The following is an 18746-nucleotide window of genomic DNA, read 5'->3' as shown; positions in this document are numbered from 1 at the left end:
CCTATGAAAATTAACCGGTGTCGGTTGGCCACCAAAACTCAGAAACCATAAGTCGTAGACACCTAGGATCTTCACCAATCATCATCAATTCATGTATCTTTGAAAAAAACCTCAAGGTCAAATTTGTATTTTGACCTTGACCTTTGACCTAACACCTTGTTATGGGATAATCTCAGAAACCATTATACTTACAGAAGTTTTAAATAGTGGAAAATGTTTGGGTCATTACGGCGCAACTTTGTTACATTTTGACCAAAGAGATTTGACCTTTTAATAAGGGGCATAACCCCTGTTTTAGGTTTCTGAAAAGACAAAATCAGCTTTTACTATATTACCAAAGGTCCTAGACCCATGGGGTCTTCAGCAATGACATTGGGGACTAATGACCTTGAAAAAGGTCAAAAGGTCAAAGGTCAAGGTCATGTCCCAGATAGCGAATTTAGTGTTTTTAACCTCATATAATGGATTTTTAGTGTGTTTTCAAGCTTTGTACGGTCTTCCTTGACCTTTTCAATACATTCTACGTCTATTAGAACATGTATTTTACATTATAAAAGGAAAGACCTCTCAATTGTTCAAGAACAATTGACAGTTTATTATTAAGGTCTTTCCTTTTTCTATAAGGAAAGACCTTACTGTATTTCTTCTTCTGATTATTATTATTATTAAGGTCTTTCCTTTTTCTATAAGGAAAGACCTTACTGTATTTCTTCTGTTTATTATTATTATTCTTTTTCCGCCAAACTTTGACGAAGTTAGCAGCCTAAACCGTAAGACGTGTCGCTTTCATGTTCTCACTTTGTATCGGTGTCATGAATACCTATCCGGAACTCACCCTGTTAGTCGAAATATTTTGTCGGTTCGGAGTAATCCCTCCGAAACCAAAAAACCTTGTTATCGTTCCAACACCGTAACCGTAATAGATAGAAAAAAAACGAAGGGTGAAATTTGTTCAGGACCAGACCCCCGTTCTTCGTTACATTTGATTCGAAAAGATTCAACGACTCATTGGTAGGGTTATGCCCCTTTGAAAATTAACCGGTGTCGGTGGACCACCAAAACTCAGAAACCGTAAATCGTAGAGACCTAGGATCTTCACCATTCATCAACAATTCATGAGACTTTCAAAAATACCTCAAGGTCAAATGTGTATGTTGACCTTGACCTTTGACCTAACACCTTGTTATCAGAACATCTCAGAAACCATTATACTTACAGAAGTTTTGAATAGTGGAAAATGTTTGGGTCATTAATGCGCAACTTTGTTACATTTTGACCGAAGAGATTTGACCTTTCTGTAAGGGGCATAACCCCTGATTTAGGTTTCTGAAAAGACAAAATCAGCTTTTACTATATAACCAAAGGTCCTACACCCATGGGGTCTTCAGCAATGACATTGGGGACTAATGACCTTGACAAAGGTCACAAGGTCAAAGGTCAAGGTCATGTCCCAAATAGCGAATTATGTGTTTTTGACCTTATTTTAAGGATTTTTAGTGTAATTTAAACATTTTCAGTGTGTTTTAAAGCTTTTTAAGGTTGACCTTGACCTTTGACCTTTTAACTTTTTAGTCGATATTTTAAAAACTATTGTACTTACAGAAATAGTAAATAGTGAAAAACGTTGAGGTGGATTAGGCGCAACTTTTTTACATTTGACAATACATTCTACGTCTATTGGAATATGTATTTTACATTACAAAAGGAAAGACCTCTCAATTGTTCAAGAACAATTGACATTTTAATTATTATTATTATTCTTCTTGTTCCGCCAAACTTTGACAAAATTTCCCTCCGTAACCGTACACCATGTCGCTTTCATGTTCACACTTTGTATCGGTGTCATGAATACCTATCCGGAACTCACCCTGTGAGTCGAAATATTTTGTCGGTTCGGAGAAATCCCTCCGAAACCCAAAAACCTTGTTATCGTTCCAACACCGTAACCGTAAGAGGTAGAAAAAAAGCGAAGGGTGAAATTTGTTCAGGACCAGACCCCGGTACTTCGTTACATTTGGATTGAAAAGATTCAACGACTCATTGGTAGGGTTATGCCCCTATGAAAATTAACCGGTGTCGGTTGGCCACCAAAACTCAGAAACCGTAAGTCGTAGACACCTAGGATCTTCACCATTCATCATCAATTCATGTGACTTTGAAAAATACCCCAAGGTCAAATTTGTATGTTGACCTTGACCTTTGACCTAACACTTTGTTATGGGATAATCTCAGAAACCATTATACTTACAGACGTTTTGAATAGTGGAAAATGTTTGGGTCATTAAGGCGCAACTTTGTTACATTTTGACCGAAGAGATTTGATCTTTCTGTAAGGGGCATAACCCCTGATTTAGGTTTCTGAAAAGACAAAATCAGCCTTTACTATATAACCAAAGGTCCTAGACCCATGGGGTCTTCAGCAATGACATGGGGGACTAATGACCTTGACAAAGGTCAAAAGGTCAAAGGTCAAGGTCATGTCCCAGATAGCGAATTTAGTGTTTTTAACCTTATATTAAGGATTTTTAGTGTGTTTTCAAGCTTTTTAAGGTTGACCTTGAACTTTGACCTTTCAAATTTTTATTGGATATCTCAAAAACGATTATACTTACAGAAAAAGTAAATAGTGAAAAATGTTGAGTTGACTAAGGCGCAACTTTCTTACGTTTTGACCGAAGAGCTTTGACATACCCTTAAGAGGCATAACCCCCGTTAACGGTTTCAGAAAAAACAAAATTAGCTTTAACTCTTGAACCAAAGGTTCTAGACCCATGGGGTCTTTTACAATGACATCGTAGACCAATGACCTTTACAAAGGTCACAAGGTCAAAAGTCAAGGTCATGTCCTAAAAAGCGAATTTGTTGTTTTTGTCATATTTTAACGGTTTAATGTGTGTTTGAGAGCTTTTCAACTATTGGAACATGTATTCTACATTACAAAAGGAAAGACCTCTCAATTGTTCAAGAACAATTGACATTTTAATTAAGGTCTTTCCTTTTACTAAAGGGAAAGACCTTACTGTATTTCTTCTGATTATTATTATTCTTCTTGTTCCGCCAAACTTTGACAAAATTTCCCTCCGTAACCGTAAACCATGTCGCTTTCATGTTCACACTTTGTATTGGTGTCATGAATACCTATCCGGAACTCACCCTGTGAGTCGAAATATTTTGTCGGTTCGGAGTAATCCCTCCGAAACCCAAAAACCTTGTTATCGTTCCAACACCGTAACCGTAATAGGTAGAAAAAAAATGAAGGGTGAAATTTGTTCAGGACCAGACCCCGGTTCTTCGTTACATTTGGATCGAAAAGATTCAACGACTCATTGGTAGGGTTATGCCCCTATGAAAATTAACCGGTGTCGGTTGGCCACCAAAACTCAGAAACCGTAAGTCGTAGACACATAGGATCTTCACCAATCATCATCATTTCATGTATCTTTAAAAAATATCTCAAGGTCAAATTTGTATGTTGACCTTGACCTCTGACCTAACAGCTTGTTATGGGATAATCTCAGAAACCATTATACTTACAGAAGTTTTAAATGGTGGAAAATGTTTGGGTCATTATGGCGCAACTTTGTTACATTTTGATCAAAGAGATTTGACCTTTCTATAAGGGGCATAACCCCTGTTTTAGGTTTTTGAAAAGACAAAATCAGCTTTTACTATATAACCAAAGGTCCTAGACCCTTGGGGTCTTCAGTAATGGCATTGGGGACCGATGACCTTGACAAAGGTCAAAAGGTCAAAGGTCAAGGTCATGTCCCAGATAGCGAATTTAGTGTTTTTAACCTTATTTAAAGGATTTTTAGTGTGTTTTCGAGCTTTTTAAGGTTGACCTTGACCTTTTCAATACATTCTACGTCTGTTGGAACATGTATTTTACATTGAAAAAGGAAAGACCTCTCAATTGTTCAAGAACAATTGACAGTTTAATATTGATCTTACATCTCTTCTGAAAAAAAAATCCACCTCCTTGTTATCACTTAAACACTGAAACTAAAAGTCCAATCGATCCCAAAATTTACAGTCAGCAGGGCATACATGTACTAAAGGTTCATAAAACAACGTGGTGCCGATATCTCTCAAGACTTTTCCTAGAGAAAAGAAATTGCAATGCCGTTAAAATTGCTTGCTAGGTCCGTAAATCTCAGTGAAATGCTACAATAAAATGTCCGCTCCTAGATTGAAATACTTATCTGTGTTACAAACTGGTGCTGAAAAATGTACATTTTCAGAAAATAATCCTTAAACGTGTTTTAAAGTTACAGCGAATTAATTAAATCCAAAACATGCACTGCTGGTGAACTGTGATCAAAATGTCAATTTCCTACAATGACAAAAGAAATTACATTGTGTACATTCCATCTCTATAGATGTTGTCTGTTTAACGTCCCCACCTAAAAAGAAATAAAAAGACTAAGTTTTCGTTATTATATACCCGCGTCACGTGATATCTCCTCAATCTGGCGCGCGCGCTGGACCTAAAATAAAAGAAAAACTTTCCAAACTAAACATGAAACTTCTCCGGTAACACAATACTATAGACCCCTTACAGAAACAAACAAACAAACAAACAAACAAAACAAAACACCCCCCCCCCCCCCCCCCCCCATCAATCTATGTTTCAAAGGGGGAAAGACCGTTTACAATTGCTTTTTAAAAGCAATTGATTTATATTTATTAGGTCTTTCCACTTTTCCGTGGAAAGACCTATTGGTTTTCTTCTGATTATTAGGTCTTTCCACTTTTCCGTGGAAAGACCTATTGGTTTTCTTCTGATTATTATTTTTTTTTTTCTTCCGCCTAATTTTCTTTCCTTCGCAGTTTTTTTGTTACACAAGATGTCGCTTAGATATATGGTATATGATATCGAACAATTAATACGCTTTTGAAACTGACAGCTCGTAACCAAAATCTTATCCATGTAAGAGTTATCTCCCCAACACTGTTTTTCTTGTTATCGCTTAATCTTCGCAACCGTATAAGAAACCGACAAATTTATTTTACCAAATTGCTCGTTAAATCCTCAGGATGAGTTGATTCATTTTGACCGAAGCTATCCGGAGACTCCATATGAGAGTTATTTCCCCTTTTATATTTGATATAAGTGATATGCATTTTTAACTGGTAAACCATAAGTGGTAGAGGCCTAGGGTCTTTTGATTTGAGGTCCTTGGTCCAAAAAAATTAAAATGAGGTCAAGGTCAAAGGTCAAGGTCATGATTAAAATTTTGATTATGGCTTGTTATCTCTTATTTTCAGTAATCATACAAGATATCGACAAAATATTTTCACACAATTGCTAGTTACGACATGTCGTAACACATCAATTTTAGTCGAAAGGGTAAGTAGACATTTGACGCGAGTTTTCCCCATTTTTATATCTAATATCATACGTATGGTAATATAACTCATTAACAATATATAGTAAAGGACTAGAGTCTTTTGATTTGAGGTCCTTGGTTTATAACCTTGAAATTGAGCTCAAGGTCATATGCTAATTAAACGTTCTAGATTTTGACCTTTGCTTTTACCTCATATGTACACATGATAAAGCCATGGGACTTTTTGCATTAAGTTGTAAGCAATGTGACCTTAAAAAACACAACCGGAAGTGACCTTTTGTAAACCGGAAGTAGCTATTTTTTGTACTAAATCAAAGTAAATGTATATAGAACCATATATTTTTGGAATCAGTGTCAAGTAAACTATCAAACAATACCGGAAGTAAACTTTTTAAACCGGAAGTAAAAGATTATCTCCCTTTTCGATATATTTTTTTTATAGAAACCATATATTTTTTGAATAAGCGTTCAATAAGCTGTCATTTGGCGCTAAAATTGACATTTTAAACCAAATTTTAATATTTTAATATAAAAAAAAGTCTTAACTGGTGGAAAGACCATCAATGGTTCTCTGAACAATTGGTTTTTAATTATTTTTTTTTTTCTTCCGCCAACTTTTTGTTTCTCCGCAATTTTTTTGTTTCGCAAGATGTCGCTTAGACATATGGTATATGATATCGAACAGTTATTACGCTTTTGTAACTGACACCGTGTAACCAAAATCTTTCCCATATAAGAGTTATCTCCCCGAACACTGTTTTTCTTGTTATCGCGTAATCTTCACAACCGTATAAGAAACCGACAAATTTATTTTTGCAAATTGCTCATTACATCTTCAGGATGTGCTGTCTTATTTTGACCGAAGCCGTATAGAGATTCCATATGAGAGTTATTTCCCCTTTTGTATTTGAAATTTTGAAATGTATTTAAACTGGAAAACCATAAGTGATAGAGACCTAGGGTCTTTTGATTTGAGATCCTTGATAAAAAAAAATGAAAATTAGGTCAAGGTCAAAGGTCAAGGTCATATTCTAAATTTTGATTTTGGCTTATTTTCACTCATTTTCATTAACCTTATCAGATATCGACAAATTATTTTTACTAAATTGTTAGTTGCGACATGTCGTAACATAATAATTTTGGTTGAAAGGGTGCGTAGACAATAAATGGGAGTTTTCGCCCCTACCACATCTAAAATTATGCATAAAGTGATATTACTTACTAACCATACATATTAAAGACCTAGGGTCTTTTGATTTGAGATCCTCAGTTTGTGACCTTGAAATTGAGGTCAAGGTCATAGGTAAATTTGGCGTTTTAGATTATGACCTTTGGTTAAAATTCATATCTATACATCATAAAGCCATAGGAACTGACATTTTAGACTGATTTTTAATATTTTAATATCAAAATAGATATTTACTGGTGGAAAGACCTTCAATTGTTCTCTGAACAATTGGTTTTTAATTATTATTATTATTCTTCTTGTTCCGCCAAACTTTGACAAAATTTCCCTCCGTAACCGTAAGACGTGTCGCTTTCATGTTCACACTTTGTATCGGTGTCATGAATACCTATCCGGAACTCACCCTGTGAGTCGAAATATTTTGTCGGTTCGGAGTAATCCCTCCAAAACCCAAAAACCTTGTTATCGTTCCAACACCGTAACCATAATAGGTAGAAAAAAAATGAAGGGTGAAATTTGTTCAGGACCAGACCCCGGTTCTTCGTAACATTTGAATCGAAAAGATTCAACGACTCATTGGTAGGGTTATGCCCCTATGAAAATTAACCGGTGTCGGTTGGCCACCAAAACTCAGAAACCGTAAGTCGTAGACACATAGGATCTTCACCAATCATCATCATTTCATGTATCTTTAAAAAATACCTCAAGGTCAAATTTGTATGTTGACCTTGACCTTTGACCTAACACCTTGTTATGGGATAATCTCAGAAACCATTATACTTACAGAAGTTTTAAATGGTGGAAAATGTTTGGGTCATTATGGCGCAACTTTGTTACATTTTGACCAAAGAGATTTGACCTTTCTATAAGGGGCATAACCCCTGTTTTAGGTTTTTGAAAAGACAAAATCAGCTTTTACTATATAACCAAAGGTCCTAGACCCTTGGGGTCTTCAGTAATGGCATTGGGGACCAATGACCTTGACAAAGGTCAAAAGGTCAAAGGTCAAGGTCATGTCCCAAATAGCGAATTTAATGTTTTTAACCTTATTTAAAGGATTTTTAGTGTGTTTTCGAGCTTTTTAAGGTTGACCTTGACCTTTTCAATACATTCTACGTCTGTTGGAATATGTATTTTAAATTGAAAAAGGAAAGACCTCTCAATTGTTCAAGAACAATTGACAGTTTAATTATTATTATTCTTCTTGTTCCGCCAAACTTTGACAAAATTTCCCTCCGTAACCGTAAGACGTGTCATTTTCATGTTCACACTTTGTATCGGTGTCATGAATACCTATCCGGAACTCACCCTGTTAGTCGAAATATTTTGTCGGTTCGGAGTAATCCCTCCGAAACCCAAAAACCTTGTTATCGTTCCAACACCGTAACCGTAATAGGTAGAAAAAAAATGAAGGGTGAAATTTGTTCAGGACCAGACCCTGGTTCTTCGTTACATTTGGATCGAAAAGATTCAACGACTCATTGGTAGGGTTATGCCCCTATGAAAATCAACCGGTGTCGGTTGACCACCAAAACTCAGAAACCGTAAGTCGTAGACACATAGGATCTTCACCAATCATCATCATTTCATGTATCTTTAAAAAATACCTCAAGGTCAAATTTGTATGTTGACCTTGACCTTTGACCTAACACCTTGTTATGGGATAATCTCAGAAACCATTATACTTACAGAAGTTTTAAATGGTGGAAAATGTTTGGGTCATTATGGCGCAACTTTGTTACATTTTGACCAAAGAGATTTGACCTTTCTATAAGGGGCATAACCCCTGTTTTAGGTTTTTGAAAAGACAAAATCAGCTTTTACTATATAACCAAAGGTCCTAGACCCTTAAGGTCTTCAGTAATGGCATTGGGGACCAATGACCTTGACAAAGGTCAAAAGGTCAAAGGTCAAGGTCATGTCCCAGATAGCGAATTTAGTGTTTTTAACCTTATTTAAAGGATTTTTAGTGTGTTTTCGAGCTTTTTAAGGTTGACCTTGACCTTTTCAATACATTCTACGTCTGTTGGAACATGTATTTTACATTAAAAAAGGAAAGACCTCTCAATTGTTCAAGAACAATTGACAGTTTAATTTCTTAGTATTTCTGTAAAAACAAGCATTCTGAGAGTATTGAATGGCAATACATAAGTCCTCTACCAGTTCAAAATTTATTATACTAGAACAAAATGCTAATTTGTTCTAAAACTTGTCATGGTGTAAACAAAAAGAAAATATCAAGTCAATATCTTCAAGCATGACTAAAAACAGTGTGGAAAACTGATTGTATGAGTGAATTTTTCAAGTCCGAGGACCACAACTCTGCACAAAATTTTTAGACAGAAACAAAAATTCAAACGTGATCTGTAACTTGTCATGATAAATACATATACCATTTATCAATCAATATCTTCAAGCATGATGAAAAAAAGTATGGAAAACACTCTTAACATTAGATATGATTAATAGTTCTTTAAAATTAGAAATGATGTATTACAATGTATATCTATTTTCAAATTATAATCAAATATAATTAATAGTTCCAAATATTTTTTTCTTTTACTTGTCACAAACTAATATATATTTGTTAACTCATCTATAAAATGTTAACAACTTTTTCTACACAATGTAATGTAATGAAATATATATACCTTTAATAATTAAAATAGATTATTATCTAATTAAAGGATTTCACTTCATAATTTTTTTTATATATTACATGTTTATCATGTACATAGCATTCAGAAAATTAGTTTATTCAAAATATAACAAACAAACCCGTTACAAAATTCTTCAAACAATTTACCAAAGAAAGTCTTTTAAAAAATGAGTATTCTCCCTGTGTACAGAAATATGGTTTAACATATATGCATAGTACTCTAACATTAGAAATGGACCATAACTCTGGACTCAATTTTCAGACCGGAACAAAATTCGAAATTGATCTTTAACTCGTCATGATAACACTATATACCAAATATCAAATAAATATCTTCAAGAACGAAGAAATAAAGTGTCGAAGACTGATTAGCCAGACTGATGGATGGACAGACAGACGGACTGAGTGCTAACCTAAAATCAACTTTGACTTCGTCGTTAGGGGACTAATAAATAAAATGTATAAGTAACAATGTATATATCAAGGAGCTGATCTAACCATTTTCCAAAGGGGGAGTTCCCAACGCAGGATGAAAAAGGCAGGTCCAACTAAACGTCCCCCTTCAAATGCATTGATCATCAAGAAAAAAAGAAGGGTTCCAACCTCCAGATCCAACCCCACCCCCCTTTGAATACACAACTATTTTTGGTGTTTTATCAGCACTTTTAAGCACCACTTATGGCTATATCATGGCGGACAGTTGTTATTGATGAAGGAAGCCGGAGTGCCTGGAGAAAATCACAACCTTTGATAGGGAAACTAACAATCCTAGTCAATTTGGATTGGATTCTAGTGCATCCACACAAGCGATGTTCAACTCACAACCTTAGTGTTGACTGGCTAGTTATAACAGTAGAAACTACTTAGATCACTCGGCCACGAAGCATTAGCTACATTGTTGATAGAACTTAACAGGTAACACTAACAGGAGGATTCTTTATTCCATGATAATGTCATGTGATGTACATATGGACCATAATTTGGTTTTCGGCCTTTGGTTTCTTTTTGTATCCTTTTTTATAAGTTCTAAAACTTTAACTTTTATTCTGTGGGTTGTGTTGGTGTTAGTCTGTTAGAATAGTATTAATGGAACAATTGAGTTTTTCGAGAAAAAATTAATACATTTTGATTCACCGTTTACGTGACAGGAAACCAAACAGGAAACCAATCTTTATTTTCTTTATTTTGCACAATATATTTCAAAAAACATAAATGAACACCATTACTAGTGTTACTTGCTTCATGTTAATATTTAAAATCTATTTTCAATGTTAAATTAAAGGTTTTTTTAAACGCGACAGGAAACCATAAGAAACCGAAAGCATTTTTTTTAGTTTTATTTTATTGCAAAATCTGCTTAAAATAATCTGAACAGTATACTTTTTCTTAAAATCCATCTTAAATGTAACAGTATTATAAACCTCCTAAATATGTGCTTGTTTTGAAAACAATAGTACAATTTATTCAGAAATTTCCCTATTTTCTTCATTGATACAGGATACAATAATCGTTGTATCTTGATGTTTTAGCCAAAAAAATGTATTTATATTTGGTTTTGAAATTCCAGTTATATACAATTTATTCCAAATCATTGGCAATGTAAAATTCTTTAAATCCAGTAAAGAATCAAAGTGATGGAAATCACTCATGGAAAGATTAGAAGAGTAGTTTGAATTATTTCATATTAAGGTATGGTGGGGAAAAATGAACATTTATAAAGCACTATTGCTGAAAATTGCATTTACAGCAGGTCTTTAGAAGGAAACTTGCTTTTCCAGTATGAAGATCTATAAAATGAGCTCAAATTAAATAATATGGGTCTCTTAATTTGCAAAATTTTATTTAAACTGTAGTTTATATCTTATCATATGTTGCCGGTTCTGAACATGTTTCAAAAAAACAAAAAAATGCAAAAATTCTTCTAGTAAATGTTACCAACTATCCTTGTAAGACATAAATCTAGACCAACAGCTTAAAAAGTTCTTTAAAGTGTCAACAAACAAAATTGAAAAATGTTGTTATGGGGCATTTTATAAGTTGAAACAGAGGTTATAGGGCATTGAAGATTAAAAGTTTTAGAGTGCCTTTTGGTCAATTTTTAAAGTATTTTTCAACACAGGGCATTGAAAATATACTTTTTCAACGTAACCAATTAAAAAACTTATCTTATTGAAATGTGGATTCTTTCTTGATTGCAAACATATGTATTCACTTCTAATAAAAATTCAAATGACTAAAATAGACATAATGATTGATGGGAAATAAACTAATAAACAATGGTTTGTTATAATTAAAAGTTTTAAAATTTTTAAACTGTTTCAAGCCAATTCCTGATAAAAAAAAAGTGTCCTTATCTAATTGTTGATTAATTACAGATGATTATTGGAAATTTATCAAGTAAATTATAGGCCTTACTTGAATACCTTTTATTTATTCATATTTATATTCATATTTCATTTTTTTAAGATCTTGTTAATCAATTAATCATTTATCTTTCGGATAAAATTTACAGAATCACTTTATGTAATGTAAATCAAAAGTAATTGGCAATAAATAAATCTATCATCCTTATAAATATCAAACATCTAATATACACATTTGTGTATTCAATTATGAGGTCAAATACTTGTGTATTAAGAATTATATTGAGTGGTCTGTATAATTATGTAAGACTGAGGTTGATAGGTAATGTGGTCAATTTGATTGGCAGTTTAGGAGGTGGGGCATTGTAATTAAAGGTTCACCATGTCTCTGATTGTTTAGTGATAATGACAGTTGTCAATCATACTAGTTGAATCAATACCCAGTTACCTAATCAAAATGTTTTTTAAAAGCCTGCACATCAACACACCTTAATGACATACATTCTTGAATGAACTGCTCCAATAATATACCCAGTTTTTTTCAGTTTATATGTGTATTATGTGCACATATATCAGAACCATAGGGAACTATATTTCAGTGTGAATACATTTAGTAACAGTAGCTAACCTGTCCTGTTGTTAGGGAGGCTGGTGCCTAAGTATAAAAGATTTAGAACAAGTTCTAATCTTTCAAAAAAAACTTTTATCTTGGAATTAAAATCTTTAAAATAGGCACCATGTGATATTTGTGACCTGTACACCATCTACATGGTTTCCACATTTTAACCTACTTTAGTGGGCTAAAATCTATAAAGTACTTCCTTCCAAGTCATGCATGGTAAAAGTTAACTTCTCCTTTGACAAGTTTATTGCGTTTCTGAAAAGTGTTTGCAGAACATGAATAAAAAAAATTAATTAAAAATTGTGACAAAGATACCAGCTTTGTACATTCCAAGTGTAACGGTATATTAACATGTATTTTTTATTAAATTATCTTTATTCACCTAAAATATCCAGTAATATTTACTACTGAAGCAAAATCAATCCAACGAGCATCGGCACAATGATAAGAGACGTAATTTCGATTGAATTTTCCAAGGGCCCTTTACATCGTTATCCGGAAACGAAGTGTGTTATAACGTCCGAAATTGATTTTGTCAAGTCATTGGGCATTTATTTTCACACAAGATGGTATGTAACATTATGCACATAGGAAAAATAACAGACCCCCGGCGCAATCTCTTTGAAAATTGTATTTTCCTTTTTTAAACAAGACGAAACAAGTCTACAGATTATGTTTGCTAACATCCCGTTGGAAACCAAAACAATGTTAAGACCTAGTATTTCGTATATCCGGCCGTAAGGGCGTGATCATATGTTAGTCACATGTTTCACGTATGACCGGAAATGATTAGAACTTAACGACGAAAACAATTTTAATAAAAAAAAAGGAAATAACTGGACTTCTGTTTCTTGTGAAATGTAACGCATAACGATAACGTCATTTTCTAACTTAATTATTACGAAGAACAAAACTAGAATGTAAATCCTCTCTGATTTACCTGTTTGAACATCTCGCGAGAGTTCATATTTGCATATTGTTATAAAGAATTCTATTACAACAAAGCAGATTACATCATCTAAAATTTGTGTTACGAAATCGGAAACCAAAGTAACGCTAGTGTTCTTACACCTGCTACAGAAATACTTATAGTTCTCGGCATTTTCTTCTGACTATTCTTATTGGTCGATGTTCTTTATTATTTGAAAGCAAAAGTTACGAATTTGCCGGTGACAATTATCTATAAATCAGTCAGTGTTATGCACTTCGGAAGCGAAAAGTAACGCGAGAAACGACACAAAAATACGGTGGTATAATCTTTGAAATTTGTTAATTTCAATTTTTTTTCTAGGGAAGAGTAGCATACACTTGTATGTTGATAAAAATAAAGGCATCTTTAGATGTAGTTACAACTTTTCTTACAGTAATACACATTTTTATCACTTTTCTATCGTTATAGGAAACGAGCCCAATAGCAAATTATGGTCCATATATGTAAACATGGTTAGAGTGATAATACCTATTTTAAACAAACAACTTGCACCAACAACCCTCAGGGGCACTAAAAGGCAGAGCATACATGTATATATCAAATTACCCTATGATGACTATCATTTTGTAAAAGTATTGTTTTGATAAAGACATACTGTGGATGAATTTATTTTTGTGGGTATCAATTTTAGTGGATTGCTGAAAACTTGCATATTCGTGAATATTTGATTTCGTGGTTTTGCCCGCCTCTGTATACAAAGCCTATTGAAAACATGTTATTCATTGAACATTTGAATTCGTGGTTCACCTGTACCCAAGAACCCACAAAAATTGGTATCCTTTGAATAATTATGAATCAACAGTAGCAATAGTAGGAAATAACCCATTTGATGTACATATTTTGTACAAGTGCTAATAAATATGGCATATGATTACAGCCAACTTGAAGGATATTTGCTCTATTAACCTAAACAAGTGTGCACACGCTGAAATGTCTCGCCTTCTTTACTAATCAATGACATTATGTTTATAGTCCTAAATAAAAAGCTTTAATACAACTGTCACAAAAACTTAACATTAACCAAGAAAACTAAACAATGACCAATGAACCAATAAAATGAGGTCAAGGTCAGATTAACCATGCCAAGCAGGCATGTACAGCTAACAATTCTTCCATACAACATAGATAGTTGACCTACTGCTTACATAATTTTTCTTAAACTATACAATATCATAATGTATAGTTTAAGAAAAACAGACCAAAACACAAACACTGAGCAATGAACCGTGAGAATGAGGTCAAGGTCAAATAAAACATGCGCGACTGACATACAGATCATAAAATATTTCCATACACCAAATATAGTTGACCTATTGCATATAGTATTAGAAACAAGAATGTGTCCCCAGTACACGAATGCTTGACTTTAACCACTGAACCATGAAAATGAGGTCAAGGTCAGATGACACCTGCCAACTAAACATGTTCAACTTACAATCATTCCATACACCTAATATAATTGACCTATTGCATACAGTATAAGAAAAACAGACCAAAACACAAAAACTTAGTATAACCACTGAACCATGAAAATGAGGTCAAGGTCAGATGACACCTGTAGCTTACAGTTCTTCAATACACTGATTATACTAGACCTATTGCTTATAGTATCTGAGATATGGACTTGACCACCAAAACTTAACGCAGACTCAACAAAAAAAGTGTTATTTTACCAGTTAAATGTTAACCAACAATAAAGTAATATTTGCAAGAGATAATTGGTCAATGAACAACAATATATATAGTTATGACACGTATAATACATGTACAAGTGTATACATTTGAGAAAGTATTATTCTAGCAACTCTGAGACAAGTGCACACTGCATGTATTTAAAGACACACAAGACAATTGTAATGGAAAAACCTTTCTTTCCTAAATATCTATGAAATCACCCTCCTGTCTGGATTGGTCTAAGTGTTTACATAAAAAGCTTAAGCCATGTTCAGACTATATACAAAATGTATAATAACTAATATTATCAACCTGTAAGAAAATACGGTGTCTTCCCGATTGTCCCACTTTTTGAAATTACAGGTAAAAAGGTAGTGAAATTTTGTGGGACAATCGGGAAGATGTATGTGGGACAATTGGGAAGTTTAATTGTGGGACAATCAGGAATTGTTTTCATTGTGATTAATCTGTTTTTATAGTGTACAATAGGTCATTTTTCTTGTAAAATATGAAAAAAACAAGAACTTAAAATGATTATTAGATATTTTATTTTGCACATATTAATATGAAATATCATCAAACATATAATATAATGTAAAAGCATAAAATATCAGATATCAAGCAGTACCCATTTCTTCAATTTGTCCTGATTTTTTTTCACAGAAGGGTCAATTTCAAAAAGTGCCGACAGAAAAAAATTTAAAATAAAAATGCTTTTTGATCAATATCTCCATTTACATATTATGATATGTGTGATAAATATTTAATTTAATCCTCAAGGATGAAAGTCCAATTTGCGTAATTTGGAGGTGGGAAAAACAGAATTCCCAAAGAAGGACATTTCAAACCCAAAAAAAGTTGTTATGTTCAAGACAGGGTTCGAATCTCGCTCAGACTTTTTGCATTGTTTGTGTTGTTATATTTAATTTTAATGATCTATCATATTTTTTCGGATGTTTGCTTAATTCATAGAGTCATTCTGGTTCATTTTGACTATATAGTATAAATCATTTTATTAAAGAAAAAAAATACTGTATCGCTTATTGTGTGCATTCCTATGACTGTCCATACTCTTGACTTACTTTCTATTCATGTGTTTACATTTATTACATATATGCAAGGAACAACCGCCGGCAAACAGACGTAGGTGCCTTTACAAAACCAACTAGAGGCTCTCAAGAGCCTGTATCGCTCACCTGATTCTACTTGGGTTTTTGAAATCATATAAAAAAATATAAAATTTGGCTAAAAGTGACAACACAACCTCATTTATAAGGAAAGGAATATGTTTAATTTCATTCAAAAGTCCCCCACTGGCGGCCATCTTGGATGACGGATCGGCTACAAAGTAACAACACTTGGTCAGCACCTCATAAGGAACATTCATGCCATGTTTGGTTTTATTCCATTCAGTGGTTCTCTAAAAGAAGTCATTTGTATGCATTTCCCATAGGGTCCTATGTTAAACTAAGTCCCCTGCTGGCGGCCATCTTGGATGATGGATCGGCTACAAAGTAACAACACTTGGTCAGCACCTCATAAGGAACATTCATGCAATGTTTGGTTTCATTCCATTCAGTGGTTCTCTAAAAGAAGTCATTTGTATGCATTTCCCATAGGGTCCTATGTTATACTAAGTCCCCCGCTGGCGGCCATCTTGGATGATGGATCGGCTACAAAGTAACAACACTTGGTCAGCACCCCATAAGGAACATTCATGCTATGTTTGGTTTTATTCCATTCGGTGGTTCTCTAAAAGAAGTCATTTGTATGCATTTCCCATAGGGTCCTATGTTAAACTAAGTCCCCTGCTGGCGGCCATCTTTGATGATGGATCCGCTACAAAGTAACAACACTTGGTCAGCACCACATAAGGAACATTCATGCCATGTTTGGTTTCATTCCATTCAGTGGTTCACTAGAAGAAGTCATTTGTATGCATTTCCAATAGGGTCCTATGTTAAACTAAGTCCCCGCTGGTGGCCATCTTGGATAATGGATCGGCTACAAAGTAACAACACTTGGTCAGCACTCCATAAGGAACATTCATGCTATGTTTGGTTTCATTCCATTTAGTGGTTCTCTGGAAGAAGTCATTTGTATGCATTTCCCATAGGGTCCTATGTTAAACTAAGTCCCCCGCTGGCGGCCATCTTGGATGATGGATCGGCTACAAAGTAACAACACTTGGTCAGCACCATATAAGGATAATTCATGCTATGTTTGGTTTTATTCCATTCAGTGGTTCTCTAAAAGAAGTCATTTGTATGCATTTCCCATAGGGTCCTATGTTAAACTAAGTCCCCGGCTGGCGGCCATCTTGGATGATGGATCGGCAACAAAGTAACAACACTTGGTCAGCACCTCATAAGGAACATTCATGCCATGTTTGGTTTTATTCCATTCAATGGTTCTCTAAAAGAAGTCATTTGTATGCATTTCCCATAGGGTCCTATGTTAAACTAAGTCCCCCGCTGGCGGCCATCTTGGATGATGGATCGGCTACAAAGTAACAACACTTGGTCAGCACCTCATAAGGAACATTCATGCCATGTTTGGTTCCATTCCATTCAGTGGTTCTCTAGAAGAAGTTCAAAATGTAAATTGTTAACGACGACGACGACGACGACGGACGACGCCAGACGACGACGGACGACGGACGCCAAGTGGTGAGAAAAGCTCACTTGGCCCTTCGGGCCAGGTGAGCTAATAACACGAGAATTGATTCCATAACAATGAATCCCAAGTATTGCGTGTGTAATATACACATAACATGAAATAATTAGGCCATTTTATATAAGTTTCATTTCCCGGGATTTATCCTTTTTTTTTAATATATATGCATTATTTTATTTATTTAGATTTTAAACAAAAAATATAATCATAAATGTTGGTATTTAAATTTGTTTTATAAATAAAAGTAACATTTTAGATATATTTTTTTTAATGCTTAATGTTATATTATTTAATGAAAAGTGCATTAATTTCATGATTTAAAAAGAAAAACCATATTTTATATGTAATCCAAAAACTATACTTTTAATAGGTAATAATCAATTCTTGTTATTTTAACAAAACAAACACCAAGGCTACTGTTTATTTAAGAACACTTCACATAAAAAAAAAATGTGGGACAATCAGAACTTTTCATGTGGGACAATCAGAACTCTAAAATTTTAAAAAGTGGGACAATCGGGAATAAACCGAAAATACTCTACAAACCCTGTATATACATGTATTTCTCCAATGTATTTTAGAGTAAACAATGTAATTTCTTGTTTAATTTGTTTTGACAAATAATTACTGACTTTCTGTTTCACTAAAGTTTTCCATTGCAATGTAGTTGTATGAAATAAGTACATTTATGGATCACCAATTTCATATTTCAAGATTCAGCTTGGATAGCAATAAACTAACTGTTGCTTTTAAAGCATTTAATTCCTAAACTCTTTCTGCAATTTTCAATTTGGTGGAGGTGCATAACTATAAGACTCTCAAACAAGTAAACTTATTTATAAATCAAAATATGTTTATATATATATATCTTAAATAGATTGCACCTCCAGACCTCAATTAAACTGATTGAAAGATTATGTCTTCATTATATGAATATCAGGAACAATCCCTCCCGTTAGGGGTTTAGTATCATACATGTACTATCAGTAAATTCAGGCCAGTATCTTATTTTACCCAGTATTGCCCAGTATTACATTGTACCCAGTACAACCCTGTATATACAGATTAAAATACTGGTGGATAGTTACCTTTTATTCCAATAGATCACTTTCAAGTTCATCCGTTACCGGAAAAAACTCGTCAATTATGCGTGCCTTTATGACGTCATTTACCAGATAGAGGGGCTCGCCTGTATCCCTGCACTATTAACGTTCATTAAGCGTC

General features: G+C 33.9%; 1 long non-coding RNA gene across 1 annotated transcript in view; it reads right to left on the bottom strand.

Moving 5' to 3' along the window:
* LOC139509402 (uncharacterized) overlaps window positions 1-18746 on the bottom strand; it is a 39362-nt gene that overhangs the window by 20012 nt on the left and 604 nt on the right. The window lies entirely within an intron of this gene.

The sequence above is a fragment of the Mytilus edulis genome, unplaced genomic scaffold (genome assembly GCF_963676685.1).
Source record: "Mytilus edulis unplaced genomic scaffold, xbMytEdul2.2 SCAFFOLD_178, whole genome shotgun sequence".
Lineage (NCBI taxonomy): Eukaryota > Metazoa > Mollusca > Bivalvia > Mytilida > Mytilidae > Mytilus > Mytilus edulis.
Note: the sequence above shows the minus strand (reverse complement) of the source record. Positions and strands in the feature narration are given on the sequence as shown.